Raw genomic sequence first — 16,621 nt, forward strand, 5'->3', positions numbered from 1 at the left:
GGATGATGTAAAAACATTCAGCTGTAGAGTTTACACTTTTTTATCTCAAATCGGTATCATTAAATTCATATTTTGCAATGTGAAATTCTTTAAATTTAAGATAAGCATAATGAAATTCTGACCATTTTCAGTGAACCCTATACATTTTCATGTACTTTGATTATATATTGCTCTCTCTATAGTAAAATTAAAGTTTGGTTTAGTGGAAAGACCCATGTCTTGCGGTCAGAATATCTGGCTTTGAATCCAGATGGCTCTACCTAGTAAGTGTGTAAACTTACAAGGGTTAAGTTATTTAATCCTGTCAGGTCTCAGTTCTCTCATCTGTAAAATAGAAACAATAGTAATTTCCTCACTAGGTAATAATGGAGATGGACTTTGAAAGCAACTAGACTAGTGCTGATGCTTGGTAGTGCATCCATGTGGTGGATGGATGGCTGTTCCAGGTAACCTTGAAAGTCATACCCAACTTTAGTTTCTTTGACCAGTGGGTTATAAAGGGTCCTTTGCACTGTTTTTCATTCAACTCACATACTATTGGGCATTTACTATGTGTCAGTTACTCAGCTGTGTCCTTGGTGGGTACGTATGGGGGACGTGAGCACATAGGGAAAAGGAATACATTTGCCTCTTTTCTGCCTTGCTTCCTTGCCTTCACTGTGTACTGTCACATTCCAGCTCATCCAGAACTTGTCCCTTGTCTCTGTCTCCATTGACTGTGTCCAGCGTCCTGTCCTTTTTAGGACTCATTCTCCATCCTCTGAGGTTTTTTGGAGGGTAAATGAATTAATACAATCAAACACTTAGAGCAGTTTCCTGGCATTAAGTAAATACTCCACAGTTTTAGTTATTGTTATCTGCTCATTTCTCCTGAGCTGTGGTTTATTCTACTGGGTTGGTCACCTTCTATTCAGGTTCCTTCTGGGCAAGAAGTTCCCTTACTCTCTGTGAGGAATACAAGAAAGATGAGAGCAAGGATAAGAGTTTTGGTATTTAGGTTAAAAACAACATTGAGTATGACCTTTGTTAGATAAGAAACTGCAGAGTTATCCACAGGACAATCATATCTTATGTGATAAAATGTTGATTTAAAAAGTATTATTTATAATTTATGATAAGTTTTATTTATTTGTCGTACTTTTCATATTTCTAAGTTTAACAATGTATATAAGATATCAAAAAATGAAAAAGACTACGGAGAAAAGCATCTATGCACATCACATATCTTCTGCATTCTCTAAACAACTCAGTTTACTTCCAACAACTGCATCAGAAAATTTCTTACCAAGGAAGAGTGACCTTTAAAAGGAAAGACCTGACAACCAGAAAAACTACACACCATTTACAGAGGGATTCAGTGGAATTTACTTCCTCTGTTTCCCTGGCCCCTGGAGGAAATTATTCATTCTGGAAGGGCACAGTTGATTGAGGAAGAGAGACACTCAGGTTGAAAGAGACAATGCTTTTGAACTGTGTTTTTGGGAGAGACTTTTAGATTCTCATCTATAAAGGGAGGCATTTGGACCAGGTTATTTTAAAGGAGCCTTCCAGGTCAAACAAGGTGAGCTCTGCTGTGCTAAGCTACACGTGTTTGTGCCACTTAGGTAGAAATCATAAGGTTGTTACCAGACTGCAGATGCCTAGCTAGAAGAGTCCAAGAACTTCAGCTGACTAGTTCTTGAATGCACAGTACATAGCCCAATACCTGGCCAGTCTTCTGTGCTCTGTCTATTTCATCTGCAGAGAGATACTTCAGAAGAGACGTTTTACCTTGCAGGAGTGTGGTGAGGGGGCAAGTAAGGTAATACATTTAGAAGTGCTTAGAAAGCTGAAAGATTTTTTCCCCTTTAGAGTTATAAAATGAAGGAACTAAAGATAGAGTGAGGATATTTCTTTGATTTTGAGAAATTTAGAACTGGAAGAAAATGTAAGCATAATCTAGTGCAGCCTACTCATTTATAATGGTGGGAGCAGTTCTAGAGGTAAAGAGACTAGCCAGTAAGGTAGCTGGTGGCTGACAGATAATAGAAAGCAGAAGGTCACAGTTCTGAATTCATGAACCTGCAGTTTTGATCGGTTAATATCAACATTTATAAAAGATCATGAAGAGACATAAAGCAAAAGAGGTTACCTGCACCAATATAACACCCAAGGCCTTGTGATATTTGCACTTGAAAATTTCAACTAAATAAGTAATAGTCATTTTATAAAAGAAAGCTATATTGCAAGTCAGGCTTTTTTTTCCATAAACAGTGGAAATATATGTTTAAATATGGGAATAGTTCTACGCATCTTTTAGTTGGTGACTCTTGATTTACCATGGGAGGCTTTGTACAGAAATTGCATTTATTTGCCCTCATTGAGTTAATTTGCATATATTTAGAGCACAATTTAGTAGTAATAAACAAGGTATTCATTTGGTAGTAATGAACCAGGTCCTCGGTTTATTTCATTGTTTTTTTTTTTGAGACAGAGTTTCACTGTTGTTGCCTGAGCTGAAATGCGGTGGCATGATCTCAGCCACTGCAACATCCGCCTCCTGGGTTCAAGGGATTCTCCTGCCTTAGCCTCCCAGGCAGTTGGGATTACAGGCACCCACCATCACGCCTGGCTAAATTTTGTATTTTTAGTAGAGATGGGGTTTCACCATGTTGGCCAGGCTGGTCTCGAACTCCTGACCTCAGGTGATCTGCCATTCTTGGCCTCCCAAAATGCTGGGATTACAGGTGTGAGCCACCACACCAGACTGGTTTCTTTCATTTTTAATGACTATATCTAGCTATTTGTTTATCAGTGTACCAATGTGTATTTTCAGCCCAAATCATTAGAAGTTTAAACATATTTACTTCTTATAGTTGCAACTTTTAAGTGAAATGTTTGAGAATGTCTTTGATTATCGGACTCAGAAGGGATTCTATAAGCTCAGAAAAATGCAAAAAATCTGCTCATGTTGTATGTGTGGATGTCTTTAGGATAATCTGAATTTTCAAAATTTATCCACAGGTAATTAGCATTGGTGTTCATCATCTCTACGGAGTCTTTGCAGTGGGGATGGTTTGAGTGGGAACTGGCAATGTGGCAATTAGCAGGTGAGTACTCCAAGAGACCAGATAGAAGCAGAAAAAAATAAGGGTTAAGCACACTCTTCACATATATCTTTAAAAATAATGGTCTATTCTTATACATGCTCATTTTAGAACATTTAGAAAATACCAAAAAGCACAAAGAAAAAAGGAAAACAAATCCTGCCATCCTGTTATTCAGAGATAACAACTATTACCAGTTTAGTATGTAGGACCTCTAGACTGTTTTTTAAAAAATATATTTAAACAATATGTATAAAGAAAAATGAAATCTTACTGTCTTATAATCAGTCTTCTCTACCTACAATACCATAATTATATTTTATATAATTAAATACAACATATGCTTTCAGTCACATATTGAAAAAAAGATTTCTTAGGATCATTCGAACCAAATACCACATATAAAGACTTCATTTGTAAAATACCTTAAATTGTTTAATTCCTATCAAGCTCCCACCTTGCACTGTGCCAGGGATATAAGAGATTTTACAGTGATGATTTTTTTGTAATACAGTACTAAGAGATACATTTTTGAGGATAATGGTTTGGATTTTTGCAGGGAACTTGTGGTTTTTAAACCTACAGCACTGGTTCTCAGAAATACTTGTAGTTTAGAAGTAACAAGTCTTCTTCCCAGAAATATTCCCTATATGTTTTTCCTTCATAAGGTGAGGAGAAGTAGGGATTTTAGAACTTCTGGACAATGCATTATATAAGACAGTGTAATAAAGTTAGCTAGATTGTGATGGGGTGATGTCTTCTTTGCCTCAAGGAGAAATATATTTTGAGCGTAGAGAATTTTTAAAGCTAAGGCCATGGGCAAACCATTTAATGACATTCTCTATAGAAAAAGAGAATTCTACTTATAGAAATGAATCTCAAGAGATTGTGGGCCATTAGGTTGGTCCATGAAGAGTAGAGAAGGGTGGGGATTCTAGAGAATTGGGATACTTTATTTACCCCTGAGGTTCAAATTTGGTGTTGTGGCCGTTATTGAGAGTATCCAAAATAAAAAGAATGGGTACACATTTACATGGATAAAGACAGAGGTTCTTTTATTTATATTTATTTATTTTGAGACAGCGTCTTTGTCACGCAGGCTGGAGTGCAGTGGTACAATCATGGCTCACTGCAGCCTCAACCTCCTGGGCTCAAGAGATCCTCCTATCTAGCCTCCTGAATAGCTGGGACTACATATGAATATATAAATATATATATATTTGCCTGGGTAATTTTTAAAATTTTTTATAGAGGGGGGATCTCACTATGTTTCCCTGGCTGATTGTGGACTCCTGGGCTCAAGTGACCTTCCTGCTCCAGCCTCCCAAATTGCTGGGATTACAGACATGAGCCACTGTGCCGCTCAGAGGTTCTTTAATCTCCTAATCCACTCCAGGAAAGGAGAGCTGAAGGTAGGGAGAAGGACTCTCTTGCTTCTGCAGTGAGCCTTATTGATCAATTCTTATTTGCATAATGAGCACTGCCAACTTTGAGACTGCTCACAGCCTTGTTTTTCATAGAGTGCTTATCTCTTTACTTGTTCCAATTTCAGAATGCAGCTCAAACTCATTGCACTCTAAACTCCATGCAGAACTGTGAAGTGGATAAATATGTATTCAGTGCCCAGAGCAGTGTTCGGAACATTTTGTACATATTAAGTACATCTCTTCCCTCCAAGAATTCTAAACAAATTGAGACATAAAGTGAAGTGTAAGAAAACTTTAGTATTACTAGAGGCTAAATTGTAGGTCATAGTGAAGGGTGAGAAGCAGATAGGCCTGCTAATCTCACTCCTGAAAGAAAAATAGGCAGAGTGGAGCAAAGCATGGCTGTTTATTCTTCCCAAATTAATTAATTAGCTAAGTCCCTCCACCTCCCAGGGATGGAGTGAGCAAAGGGAAATAGAGGGAATTTAGGAGTGTGCTTTGGGAAAATCCCTCCTCATGAGAACCAGGAGTGAGGGAGAACATATTCTTCTCTATTAGCAGATTCTCAATAGAGAATTTGAGTGTTAATGAATGACTGAATGCATGCATTAATGACTTGTGGATGTATGAATACCATTTCTTTCCAGACTCAAGTTTTCCTGGGTAGCAGTCAGCTAACCACCCATCATGGGGCTGGTGGTTCTTGGGGTCACCTTGGAATTGGTGTACCTGGTATGTTCAAATGACCTTGTTACTAAATCTCACCTGTAAATAGCTACCTTGAAGCTTGGAATCTGCCTCTGTATCTTAGTCCCCAGACTGGGGAGCTTGACCTGGTCACCTGGATCATGCTGGCCTCTTCCTAGGGGACTGTTGTCCAGTTCATAGGCTCTATGAATTTTCTTTAGGTTGCCATGTTCCAGCTCTCATGATCGACTTGATTTTTAAAGACTTGGTCATTTTGACACATTGGTATTGTTCCTTTATTCATTTTACCCTGTAACAGTTTTTCACTTTTGTTAGTTTTTTTTTTTTTTGAGTTGATATTCCCTAACACTCTTTGAACTATGATATATGGACTTAGACTCTTTTTTCACTCTTCCGTACTAGATGGGTGACAGCCAACTTCTATGGTGGCTCTTGTTCACTTAGTTTAACTCTCTTAACTGCATTTCCCACCACAAATACTTTGGGGTTGAAACAACTATGACAGTTGTTTGTAAATTAGGTTGCAAGTCCCTAGTAAAATAAGGATCATATTTTAGTCCTTGTAAACTCAGGCAGTTAATACTTACTGTTATATGTAAAAAGGAATGTCTGAGGAATACTGCTATTAGCTTCCCAGTAACAAGAACCCCTGAACAGTCTCCAAAGAGCATAGGGCTGAAAAGTCTTTGAGTGTAGGCCGTGGTGAACACAGCCAAGAAGAGCCAAAGCTGAGACAACTGAAGTAACTGATAAATCACAGGCAAATAGGAAGATGTAGACCCACTAATTTGCAAAGTAATGTCTCACTGCTGCTGAAAGAAAGTCTGCTGAACACTAAGCAGGTGAGAAAACGGAGGAGCCAGAGCGTAAGTTAATCTCCTAAAGTTATGAGGCTGGCAAGTCTCGGGGGCTGGCTTCAAACTGGGGTGGTGGGAGTCCAAAGCTGACTTTCTTGAAAAGCCATGTTTTCTCCCTAGGGAAATTTGATTTTCCTGGATTTAGTCTTCTTCTCTTAGGGCAGTGCCAGATAAATATTGCCAAGGTCTCATTTCTTCCACTTCCCATTTCTAGGTTCCAGGCTCACCATTGCGATTTTGTTTTTAGAGTCTTCGTCCACGTAAATTACAACAGTGTGGGTTGTTTCTGTTTATTTACTTATAAACATGTTCTAATCCATTCGCTATGCTATTTCATCCAGTCTGTTTGGATTGCGTGTTAGGTATTTGCAAATCTTCTGGTTATCCAATTATCCAATATCTGGATTACTCTCAGAGGGGCTGTCTTGAAGTGCATTCTTCTAATTGTGTATGTGTTTACCAGCTTTACTGCAACCAAATTTCTGTCACTTTTAAGTTCTTGGGAATGCTTCTAATTATTGTCTTAATTTACCATTGACAATTAATAGATAAAATATGGATGGACAATAGTTGGACTATTGATGGACTATTAAACCATTTAACTTTCGAAGAATGAGTCAATCCTTAAGAATTCCTAATTATTAGCTGAATCCCAACCTCACAATTATCTTTCTGATTTCATTACTAATTTTTATGATCTGGGACTGGAAAAAAAATCTTGCTTGTCTCAGTTTACTTTTTTAAAAAAAATCTGCACCTAGAGATTGTCTAAGAATAGCATGGAAGGGAATTGTGTATTTATGGTTTGTAATATGATCAATTTGCATCATTAATAATGTGAATCATGGCTGTTAAATGAGCTTAAAATTTCCACGAGTGTATATTATGTCCTCCTGCAAATGAAGAGGTAACATTTGACTTGAATACTAATGGTAGGATATATTTCAGATCCTCTAAGCAATTCCTTGAGATATTTGGAGGGAAAGTGCTTTATATATCCTCCAACAAAGAATTTGAGAGAGCCACTTGTGAATTACTATGTGCTGACAACTTTATCTGACTGTACCAAAAGATGTGGCATGGATTATGAATCAGCTTGTGGAGACAACTCAATTTTATGGACTGTCAATCACTTTAAAGACAGGTGAGGTCATAAAATAAATAACCTTGCTCCTCCAAAAATCCTTCATGGATGCTCAGACCTTTTGAAAGCTTTGACTGGATTTTCCTGCCTTGGCAGTAAACTCAAATGATCAGTAAAGTCAGTTGTCACTCGGTAGAGTGGCAGGGCTGGCTGCTGCACTCACACCAACCAGAGGAAGAGAAGGGGATGAGATTTTCTAACCCGCTTTACAGATGTGAAACCTGGATTACCCTTGGTGTTCCATTCAGTCTTTGGAGATGTTTCCATTCATAAATTATAAATTTTGTGTATTCTGTGCATGTCACAAGAGAATAGCAGATGATAATTCCAAGACTGCTATTAGAGGAAGGCAATCCTTTGGGAGAAAGGGAGGTGGGATGAGAGACAAAGAGAGGGAATTAGAAATGCATTTAGACGTGAGAAGCTGAAGTAATGCTATGATGACAATTATAGTTTGGAAGTGTCAGCAGCAGATGGGATCTGCTGCCACTTGCCAGTTGTAGACTCTTTAGGGTCCCCATAACAAATGCATGGTTCCTTTGGAGCAAAGGGTGACTTTACAAAGCAATAGCAGAAATGTCTAAGGAACTTGAGACTGTGGCTATTTAGCCATAAACAAACCCTATAGAGAGAGATGTGTGAGGGAGCAAGATGAAACAAGAATAATATATAGGGGAGCCGGCTGAAGTTTAAGAATTGTGTAAGTCTTGTTTAAAATTTCATTTAGCCATGGTCATAAGAAATTATTCTTTAACACTTTCTTGCGTTGCCTAGTTTTGAATGAAACAATCTGCCTTTTGCATTTGGAAAATTCGTTTTAAAGTAATGGACCAGAAATTGATTTCAAAATCAGATTTCAAAAAATAAAATCAGGGTAAAAATAATGTTTTTCCAAGTTCAATATATACATATTTTTCATATCACATGATTTACCCCATTTTTTCAGATGATTTAATGCCAATACAACCATTCTCTGCCTGATGCTCTCATTTGGTTGTCTAGCAGCCAGCCACAGGAGCTGGTAAGCGAGCAAACAAAAGGTAGAAAGGCAGCAAGAGGGAAGGCAAAAGCATTCTAACAAAGCGTATTGTATCTTCTGTCCTCCAGCAAATTGCATTAAGCAAGTACATTCTCTCTCACCAAATGAGGTGGTAAAGAAAAAACACTATGGTTCTATTTATTGTTCTGCGTTTCATTATCTGCCCCTTTCTGCACACGCCTGAGTACTGTGGTGTGCGTTAAGAGTTGAGCTTTTGTTTCTTTTTTGTTTTTCATAAAACCATTTGTTAAGTAAAAACTGGGCATAAACAACTAATTCACTATCAGTATATTCTGACTGTGTTAAGTGGGATTGATTATGTTATATTAAGCAATATAACCAAGTTTTGTAATTTGATTAGGTTCTAAGGGTGTACGTTTCTCTCTCTCCCCCTCTCTCTCTCTCTCTCTTTTTGAGACAGAGTCTCACTCTGTTGCTCAGGCTGAGTGGCACCATCAGGGCTCACTGTAACCTTAACCTCCTGGGCTCAGGCAATCCTCCCACCTCAGCCTCCTGAGTAGCTGGAACTACAGGCACGCACCACCACACCCAGCTAACTTTTCTATTTGTTTTAGACAGGCTTTCACCACGTTGCCCAGGCTGGTCTTGAACTTCCGGGCTAAAGCCATCCACCTGCCTTGGCTCCCTAAAGGGCTGAGATTATAGGCTTGAGCCACTGCGCCCGGCCTATGGTCTATATTTGTCTCTTGGACCTAAGTTTGCTTGCAGAACTTTGGTTATTACTGCAACAATAAGATTACATATCCAATGTTGGGGGAAATGCCCTTAAAGCCACCAAAAAACCTCTGCATTTTTGGCCAAGAGTCAGTGTTTCTTTTAAAGGGTAGAAGTCCTAAAGCTCAATTTGAATTAGTTGAAATTAACAAATTTAGATATTTCTATTGATTACTTTTAATATCAGGGAAATGATAAATCATGTGATTTACTTCAGCATTACTGAAAGCCAGACAGGAGAGGTTCTGGGTTTAGGTCTAATTTGACTTTCCCACACACACTGTGGAAACTGACAAAGACATTGGTGGGGACTCATATCAAGGTGTCTGAGGCTTACAAGGGTCTGCCTCAGAGCAGACCAAACGAGACCCCCAAATGTATGTGGATTTGTTCCATTAGTAATTCAAAGAGATTGAAGCAAATGCTGCAGGGGATAACATGATCTTGAAGAAGACAAGTGCTCTTCAAGGTGTGGCAGAACTCAGTGGAAAGCATGTGGAATGGATTCCTGGTGAGGCAGGCAGTTGGCAAAAGATATCTTTTCTTGCAGAAGCAGAGTCTTTAGCCTTTTCGCTGAGGTTCTGGGGCAGAATTGTACCATCCAGGAGGAATGCTAGCGATTTTCAAGGTCCCAGTTGCAGAGGTAGGAGCCAGAGGGCTAACAGATAGAGAAGAAAGCCACTCTGAAGATTCCCATTTTCGTTTTTGTTTGGAGAAGTCTCATTCTCAGCACATGTGGGTGGATCACACACTTAGTTCCAGGGGTGGGCCCTTGTTGGCCTAAATCAGTTAACTCTCGTTATTCCCCTGATCACAATGTTTGGTTTATGAATGAAAATAGGAAACAAACAATGAGGCATTTTTGAGGTTTCAGGAAAAGAGTTTTTCCTTCTAGACTCAAACCAGAGAGTATGTGAAGAGCTACAGCTGTCTCGCTACCACATAGATTCTTTTTTCTTTTCTTTCTTTCTTTCTTTTTTTTTTTTTTTTTTTTTGAGACAGAGTCTCACTCTGTTATCCAGGCTGGAGTGCAGTGGCGCGATCTCAGCTCACTGCAACCTCCACCTCCTGGGTTCAAGCGATTCTCATGCCTCAGCCTCCCAAGTAGCTGGGATTATAGGCACGCACCACCACACCAGGCTAATTTTTGTATTTTAGTAGAGATGAGGTTTCACCATGTTGGCCAGGCTGGTCTCGAATTCCTGATATCAGGCGATCCACCCACTTCGGCCTCCCAAATTCCGGAGATTACAGGTGTGAGCCACTGTGCCCGGCCACTACCACACAGATTCTAAGCAGGGCGTCAATACTGAGGACTTTGCAGCCAGGAGGCGGAAAGACAGGAATCAGATCCTGGTCATGTTGTTGGCTCTCCAGCATCAAGCTCTCTGGATGGGTTTCCTAGGATGCAGATGCTGAGTCAGAGTTAGGAAGACAGAAGGTTTGCTGAGGAGTAACACTAGTGAAAGAAAAAGGTGCCCAAGCATGGTGGCTCATGCCCGTAACCCCAGCACTTTGGGAGGATGAGATGGGTGGATCACTTGAGATTAGGAGTTTGAGAACATCCTGGCCAACACAGTGAAACCCCGTCTTTACTAAAAATACAAAATTTAGCTGGGTGCGGTTGTGCACCTGTAATCCCAGCTACTCAGGAGGCTGAGGCAGGAGAATCGCTTGAACCGGGGAGGCGGAGGTTGCAGTGAGCCAAGATCACATCACTGCACTCCAGACTGGGTGACATAGTGAGACTGTGTCTTTAAAAAAAAAAAAAAAAAAAGAAAAAGAAAAGAAAAGGGAGAAGCCAGATTGGGCTGGGAGAGCTTTTGGACCACAAGGCAGACCTGACAAAGTTTGCCAGCCCACGGGGAGCTCTGGAGAAAAAATGTCTCACTAGAGGAGTTTCCTGTTGCATGGAAACAATTAGGTCCTTGTACCAAAGATTTGGTCAGTCACTGACTGTGGTCTGACCCGGAAAGACAGCCTCTGCTCCAAATGCCTTGCTCAGTCTTTGGCTGGGGGTTGCATGGAGAGAAACATGATCGTGGCTCAGAAGTTGATGCTGATCATGCCGGAGCTACCAGCTGGAAGGTAACTAATCATGCTCTGAGCGCTGGGCAGCTAGTCCTTTCTCAAGGGGTGACCTGAGAGGGGCATCACTGTGTCTGCCACACAAGCCACTGAGAAAGCCAGTCACATGGTTTATGTGACCAAATATGTCCCCTTTAGTCTTGAAATACTGAAATACAACTGAAAAAATTCTGACTTAGGGGGAGAAGTGGAGTTTCTGCTCTGAGATAGCAGATGAGAACATGCCTGTGAGTCTGAGATGCAGAAGTCTGCAGAGGCTGTTGGTCAGCACTGGTCAGTGAGGCCAGACCATCAAAAAGGGAAGGGGGTTTAGTGATTCCCCTGGATGAGGAGCTGGAGAAAGAAGCTCATGTTTTTCCTGTCTCAACCAGCTATGCTTACCTTTGCCTTGAGTGATTTCAATATTCATGTGGATGAGCTTTCCAAACCCTAACCTCACATCTTTGACCTCATCTACCCTGGTGGCTCACACCTCGAATCCATTTTAACAACTTACCCGATAGCCCATGCTCTGAACTTCAAGACCAATTAGAACTGCTTTACCTCCTAAATCTTAGACTTCAAGAACTCATTTTACAATCACAAATTCCAATCCTTTCATCTTTCTCACTCTTTCTATAACCAATGTGATATTCAAAACATATAAAAATATCTAGATTTCCAAGTCATTCTTTTTTCCCTTTCTTGTTCTAATTTTTAGGTCACTTTGGCTTCACTTTATTTCGAGTTCAGCACGGACCCTGTGGTCAGTTTCTTAACTCTGCTCTCCTTCCTCCATCCAGCTGTAAATGAAATGTCATCCAGGATTTTACTCTCCATCTGTTTGCTCTTCTTGAGTTGTATCAATTCCCATGACTTTCACTCCATTATTCATAGAAGACTCTCTTTAGAGCTGACCCATTATCTCTAGACCAGTGCTTTCAGTTATCTACCACCAAATTCATGCGGATATTTCACCGTCATTGCAAACTCTCTGTGGGCCCTAGACAGTTAATTTTCTCTCCACACTCATCAACCTGCTATTTCTGTTAGTTACCAAGCAAAAGGGGCTCACTGCTCAATGCACTAGAAGCCAATATTATGACACTAGGTTTTTGAGAAAAGAAAAGTTTTTTATAACAAGTTGACTAACAAAGAGACAAGAGTCCAGCTCAAATCTATCTTCCTGTGCTGGCTTTAAGACAGTAATTTTATTAGAAAAGGTTTAAGGGGTGGATTCTGAGATTAGTAGGTGATTGATGGAAGGAAAGGAAAGGTTTGGAAAGTCCTCAGGCATGTGCAGTTATCTGTTCATGCTTCTTCATGGATCCCTTGTGCAAATTCAGGGCAGTTAGCATAAAACATACAGTGGAAATTTAGGCTGTAACATCAGCAAGCTCATTCTGTGCAATCTCTAGCTGGCCGTATTGGTTCGAACTGACTTCAGCCAGTTTTGTTATCTTATAAGCAGAGGGAGTTTCAGTGCTTAGGCAAGTTGTTTCTTTTCTTATCTGCCATTTTGCAAACCGAGGAATTTCTGTTAGTCATTAGTTTCTTTAACTCTTTGGGGCCCAGTTTCATTTTTTTGTTTTCTAGCCTTGTCTGAAATACAGTCATCCTAGTTCACCTGGACTAGTCATGGTTCTCCAGTGATCACTCACTGCGTTCTGCCTCGTTCCTCCCCTATAAAGTTCCCTATCAGTATTTCACCTAACTGGGGTTTTTTTTTTTTTTTTTTCAGCCACCGATGATTATTTTCTAGATTGAGGTTGAGCAAACACTTTCCTCAAAGGACCAGACAGGAAATATTTCAAACTTTGAAAGCCATATGGATTCGACTTTTCAGTTGTATTGCAAAGGCAGCCATAGACAACATGCAAACTAATGAGCCTGGCTGTGTCCCAATAAACTTTATTTAAAGACACTAAAGTTTAAATTTCATATATTTTTCATATATCAAGTAATGTTATTGTTTGGGACTTTTTTCCCCAACCATTTTAAAATGTGCAAACCATTCTTAGTTCCTGAACCATACAAAAACAGGAAGCAAACCAAATTTGGCCAAACATTATAATTTGCTTACCCCTGGTCTAGACCCATTATTTTACAAGAAGTTGCAAAACCAAGATACTCTAATGCTATAATGTATACTGCATTTAATACTGGAATTATTGTATATAGATGTTTGTGTCATCAGCTATGGATATCCATAGGCACATTTTGTACTAGAAAGACAGGATAAATGCCTGATTTTTTCCCCTTATTTAGTAATTTTTAGAATAATGAGTTTGTTCCTAAATGTGATGGTGAATTTTATGTGTCAACTTGACTGAGCTACAGGGTGCCCAGACATTTGGTCAAATATTACTCTGGTGTGTCTGTGAAGGGGTTTTTGGATGAGATTAACATTTGAGTCAGTTGACTCAGATTGCCCTTATCAATGTGGGTGGGCCTCATCCAAGTAGTTGAAGGTCTGGATAAAACAAAAAGGTCAACCCTCCTTCAAGTGAGAGAGAACTCTTCCTCCCTGGCTGCATTTGAGCTGGGATATTAGCTTTTCCCTGTCTTTGAACTTGAACTGAAACTGTTTCTCAGGCTTTTGGACTTGGACTGGAACTAAACTATTGGCTCTCCTGGGTCTCATGTTTGATGACTTCTACAGATCTTGGGACTTGTCAGCCTCTATAAATTGCATGAGCCAATTCCTTATAATAAATATTTTTCTCTATACCTTCTATAGGTTTTATTTTTTGGAGAACCCTGGATAGTACACAAAAATAATCAATGAAAACCTAAACTCATGATTTTTCACGTATTTTAGGTTTTTCAATCTATTACAGTATGCTAATTATTAGTATCTTGATGTTCTATGTAACTCGCCTTTGGCCAATGACAGCCACTTTAAGTTGAATCCATTATCCTGTTGACATGGTGCTAGCAGTACTTTTTAGTTTTCTTGTTTTCTGCTATACCATCTTATATTCTAGGCTCATTAAAAAAAACGGTTATTTTAAATGAATTATTTTAAGGAGCGAATGATATTTTGGTATAACAGTCTTAGCGCTGGGGGGTGTTCATAGCTAATGGGTTTGTTGCTGTTTCTAGACTTTTTCAGTGAAAAAGCAAAGCAAGCAAATATGCATGTATTTTTTTAAAAAGAGAAAATACATCATGAAATAATACTTATACTCTAAATTCAGAAATACCGTGTTACAGAAACTACTTTTATTTATAGGTTTGTACTCTTACATTAAAAACTTTGTTTCTTAATTACAGTAAATAATACTTATATGTTTTAACCTATAATTTTAAAATATCAACACCAACATTACTATAAAAATACAATTACCAGCAGCCAGGCGTGGTGGCTCACGCTTGTAATTTTACTCTTTGGGAGGCAAAGGCGGGTGGGTCACCTGAGGTCAGGAGTTTGAGACCAGCCTGACCAACATGGTGAAAACCTGTCTCTACTAAAAATACAAAAATTAGCCGGGTGTGGTGGTGCATGCCTGTAATCCCAGCTCCTTGGGAGCCTGAGGCAGGAGAATCACTTGAATCCAGGATCCCGGGAGGTGGAGGTTGCAGTGAGCTGAGATCGTGCCACTGCACTCCAACCTGGGCAACAGAGCCAGACTTTGTCTCAAAAAAAAAAAAAATACAATTATCAAACATGGCTTAGAATTTATTTGCAGTTCTAATTGTTCTTTTGGTATTTCCCAGTAGGAATATATTACTAAATTGCCATGTTTTAAACTATTTGAAATAATTATTCTCTATATTGAGAAGCTACAGATGTCACACACAGTTAGATTTCTTTATCTATTTTGCTTTTGAGTTTAGATATTAATGTTTTCATTTTGATTTGATTTTGTTTTGTAATTATGTAAAACATTTGCATGGTTCTAAAGTCAAAACTCCGTGAGTTACTTTCAGAGAAGACTAGCTTCCATCTTTGTCCCTTCTATACTTTTTTCTCTTCCCCTTCCTACCTGCCTTATGCTAACAATGTGTATTAATTTTTGATATATCTTTTTGTATTTTTAATAGAAGCAAATGTATACACAAATCCTTCCCTTTTACACAAATAGTAGCATACTATACACAGTATACTTCACCATGCTTTTCTCACTTAATGCTATTTTTGGTGAACCATCCACAGCTAAGTATAGATATATCGAGACATTCACATTCTTTTTTACAGCTGTGATACTCCATTGTGTGACTGTACAATAATGTATACAACAAATGCCCTTTTGATGGACAGCTGGGTGCAGTCTTTGGCTTTTGCCAATGGTGCTACAGTAAGAAACCTTATGCATGCATCATTTTGCATTTTTTTTTTTTTAGCATATGTTTGGGTTAAATACCTAGAAGTGGGATTTCTGGGTTAAAGGCAAATTGCATATGTAATTATTCTAGATATTGTCAGATTCTTCTCCAAAGGTGTTCTACTTTGTAATATTCCCTCATAAATGCATGAGAAAGCCTGTTTCCCTACAATCTTATTAAAGTCTTGTTAATTTAGAATTTTTTGCCAATCTGATATTCGAAGAATAGTATCTCAGTGAAATTTTATTTATTATTTCTTTTATGTTGAGTAAGATTGGCATCTTTTTATATGATTAAGAATTGTTAGCCTTTTTTCTGTGAACTCTGTTTGTATTTTTCATCATTTTTTTTACTGGGGTGTTAACATTTTCCTATTTTTAAAGGTTATTTCTATAATAGTGTTTTTAATCTTTGTTATATAAATAACAATTTAAAAATCAATTTGTCATCCGTCTTTTTACTTTGCTTATGATTTTGTTTTTGTCACAAAATACTTTTACAAAAATTTTTATGCAATCAATTTTATCAATTTCTTTTATCATGGATACCAAATTGAATCATGGTTAGAAAAATTTTACCCAGTCCCAAATCATAAAGGAATTCATTCATGTTTTCTTCTACTGCTTTTGTGATGTTGTTTTTTACATGTATATTTCTTGTCCATTTAGTATTATCTTGCTATATGAATTGAGGAATCTGATTCTATTGTCTCAATGCGAGGTATTAAAAAAATCAGTTTGTTTCAACTGCTTTGCCCTTATCATACACTATACTCATACGGCTTTATCATATCCTACATTTCCATATGCAATTTCTGAATTCTCTACTTTGTTTCCTTTATCGGTTTGTCTATTCATGTACCCATACCACACTCTTCTATTTTACAGAAATTGTGATATGTTCTATTTTTGGTAAGGCTAGATTTCTTCCTCTTTATTCTTCTCTTCTTGAATCTTTCTGATTATTCTTGAATGTACATCCTTTCAAAAGGACTTCCTATTCAAATTGCTTGGTTCTAGAGGGGAAAAAACTTGATAGTTTTTATTGGTATCACGTTAAATTTAGACGCTCATAGAAGGAGAATAAAATCTTTATGATGTTGGCCTTCTTATGCAAGAATAAGGTTATGTCTTATTTTTTCACATCTATTTTTGTGTCTTTAAGTTTGTAGTTTTATTCATATAGTTTTTGGACATTTTGTATTATTTTTTGTCTATAAATTTTATTTT

General features: G+C 38.3%; 1 long non-coding RNA gene across 1 annotated transcript in view; it reads left to right on the forward strand.

Moving 5' to 3' along the window:
* LOC129051514 (uncharacterized) overlaps positions 1-16,621 on the forward strand; it is a 277,712-nt gene that overhangs the window by 5,685 nt on the left and 255,406 nt on the right. Inside the window, exon 2 of the long non-coding RNA XR_010137657.1 lies at positions 3,004-3,089. This is a non-coding gene — a long non-coding RNA (uncharacterized LOC129051514). The remainder of the gene's footprint in view (positions 1-3,003; positions 3,090-16,621) is intronic.

This window comes from Pongo abelii, chromosome 17, assembly GCF_028885655.2.
Source record: "Pongo abelii isolate AG06213 chromosome 17, NHGRI_mPonAbe1-v2.0_pri, whole genome shotgun sequence".
NCBI lineage: Eukaryota > Metazoa > Chordata > Mammalia > Primates > Hominidae > Pongo > Pongo abelii.